This window comes from Egretta garzetta, unplaced genomic scaffold (assembly GCF_000687185.1).
Source record: "Egretta garzetta isolate BGI_Z169 unplaced genomic scaffold, ASM68718v1 scaffold30, whole genome shotgun sequence".
Taxonomy (NCBI): domain Eukaryota; kingdom Metazoa; phylum Chordata; class Aves; order Pelecaniformes; family Ardeidae; genus Egretta; species Egretta garzetta.
Window position 1 is genome coordinate 5422373 of NW_009258383.1, and position 3006 is coordinate 5425378.

The window sequence follows — 3006 nt, forward strand, 5'->3', positions numbered from 1 at the left end:
CGTTACAGTGATAACAGAAAATCAAGCAGAAAATGGCAAATGCTCTTTCTGGCAGCATCCCAGTATATTTTCTAGGGCAGTATATCATCTAGCTTGAAAGCAGAAGGTTGTTTCTTTTACTGGAACCATGCAGAGACATCCATGTGCCATGGCAGTATTGGCAGCCCATTATACACTCGGAGAGATCAGCAGTGGGCAGAACTCAGGGGAAGGTGGAGATCAGTTCCTCCTCCCCAATCGCATGGGTTGACATCAATAATGTATCTCATAGCCTAGCTAGCTTTACAAATATAAAGGCATGTTGGATACGTGCATTTACCAGGCAGTAGTTGTAGTGCCAGATGTTCTGGTAACACCTCTGACATCTGAAACGCATGGTTTTATGTCAGGGATATGCATATGCAGAGAGCAAAGGCCTTTTCCTATTTTGGTTTTCCTACCCCAGGAGAACAGTAACACAATGCGCTCTTAAAGTTTGAGACCTAGCACTCAAGATCTCAGGCAGAACCATCCTTTAATCCCTGTATCTGGGGAAGGGAGTGAAAAGAGAAACCGTCAAATTCAAAAGCAGTTTGGAGATCTGTAGCTTGAAGCGAGGTAGGCTCATGTTTGTAGCGCTTAGTCTGCCTTTTCCCCAGTGGGACTGCACCACATGCCAGCAGGCTTTGAGCTTGCAGCTTTTAAAGAACTTCTCAGCCTAACAGAGCTGTTTGTTCCTGTAATTTTGGAGATATTTATTTTTCTTTTTTTCCCCTCTGTTCTTTTCTTTTGCTTTGGAAGACATTTAAAGGATGTGCAGACCACTTGTCTCTCCTCGAGACAAACCCTCCTCTCATGGTATAAAAAGTAGTTGTCTCTCCCACTGGGAGATCCTATTGCTATAGTCTCTCTTATTTAATCCTTTTTCTTTTCTTTCTGCTTAATTATGTTAAGCTTCAAAACAAATAAGACTTGCTCTGACCTCAGAGTTAGAGGTCACAGCACTGAAGTGTTAAAATCTTTTCCAGAGCCCGGGCATTCAGAACTTCAGGAAGGTACTAGGAAGGCATGTCCAGTGCAGCAGCGAGGGAGAACATGAAGTAAGGTTATTTGTTAGTGCCTCACAAAAGGCTATGCATTTTGCTCTACTGCCGCATCCTTTTTTTAACATCCCAGCCCTTCTGTGATCCCCCCACCGCGTTTCTTAGCGCAGACAAGAAAGGGTTGTTGAAAGAGCTGTTGGCCATACATCGCGCATCGCAGGCATGGCATATGGCATACCAATGGCTCTATTGTCAGGAGGCCCGAGCCCGCAGAGGAATGAAATGTTGCTGACTTTAGCTGAATAGTGGTCTCGGCTAATGAGAAGGAATCCAGTGTAATTTATTCTCTCGTCTTGGGGCAGCAGGGGCGGGGGGGACACACCAAACCACAAACCCAAAGAACTATTACGTGCACTTTTTTGACCGCTTGCAGAATAAGAAAGAAAAATTAGTTGTCTGATATTGATTCTATAACATAAAGCGGAATAATTCTCTAGAGTTTTTAGAGCCATAGTGGTAGAACTAATTTAAATTCCTGTTCTTTTTCACACAGGAAGAAAGTTTAGGTGTCAGCTGAATTAGCATTTAAACTAACCGTTATAGTCAATATAGCAGGATTAACTGCAAATTACAGTCTTCAGTTCACTTTTTCATTGTAGTTCGCCCATTGTGAGATTTTGTCCAGTTCAATAGATGTTTTGTTTAATACAAACAAGATCCTTTTCATCTAGAATACAGATAAATTCTGCTGTAAGAGACGTGGTTTGCTGCTATAAAGCTGTAACAGCTAAATTCATGCTTGAACATATATAAGAGACTTACAATACATTGGAATGTATTTTTAGCTGGAATAACTGGATGTAATTCTACTAAGGGTATTTTGACACACATCAGTTGTGCTGCTTTAGTCTTTTAAAGCACTGTATTTAATTTTGTGATTTGTGTCTGGAAGACATCCAAAGCATCCAGTGAAATGGGCTTAAATGTATATATATGCTCCCCTAAATGCAATGAAGAACAATAGAGGAAGAAGAATAACAATTATTGAACACTATTTGAGGATTTTTTTTTAAAGAAAGTTAGATGGTCTGTGGTTTATAAAAGACTGAGAAACTATTCTAAAACATATGACTGCAGCTGCTTTTTCCAATCACTAGGTCGCGCTATTACCTCAAAATGAGAAACTGTCAGCCTGCTAGTATTTTTGTTACCAGAAACAGAGGTATGGAACAAATACAACAAAGGTCTGCAATGAAATAACTAGACTGGCAAATATAACACTTTGGAGTGTGGAAAATAAACAACTGCACTGTCAAAATACACTGAGCCAATTACTTTCTGTAAAAGATGAAAAAAAAGATTAAAAGAATTAAACAATTAAGAATTGCAAAGTAGAAGAAGAGTTAGTTCTGTGTTCTATTTTTTACTGTACAATACCTCATCTCTTATCACAGGTGCTAGATAATAATCTGGTATTGCTACTAATTTAACAGGATAATTCCCAATATTAATTCCAACATTTTTATAGAACTTTTTTTTTTGAGGTAAAGAAACATGAGCCAACTTAAATCTTCTGTCAACTATCATAGAAATACAATCACACAAGAATGATACTATATAGAATTTTTGCTGACAACAATACCCTGAACCTCTTTGCTTTTCACAGAATCACAGAGTAGCAAGGGTTGGAAGGGACCTCGGGAGATCATCTAGTCCAACCCTCCTGCTAAAGCAGGTTCACCTAGAGCAAGTTACACAGGACTTCATCCAGGCGGGCTTTGAATATCTCCAGAGAAGGAGACTCCACAACCCCCCTCGGCAGCCTCTTCCAGTGCTCTGTCACCCTCAAAGGAAAGAAGTTCCTCCTCATATTCAACTGAAACCTCTTATGTTTCAGTTTGTGCCCATTGCCCCTTGTCCTGTCACTGGACACTACTGCAAAGAGTCTGGCTCCATCCTCGTGACATCCACCCTTAAGATATTT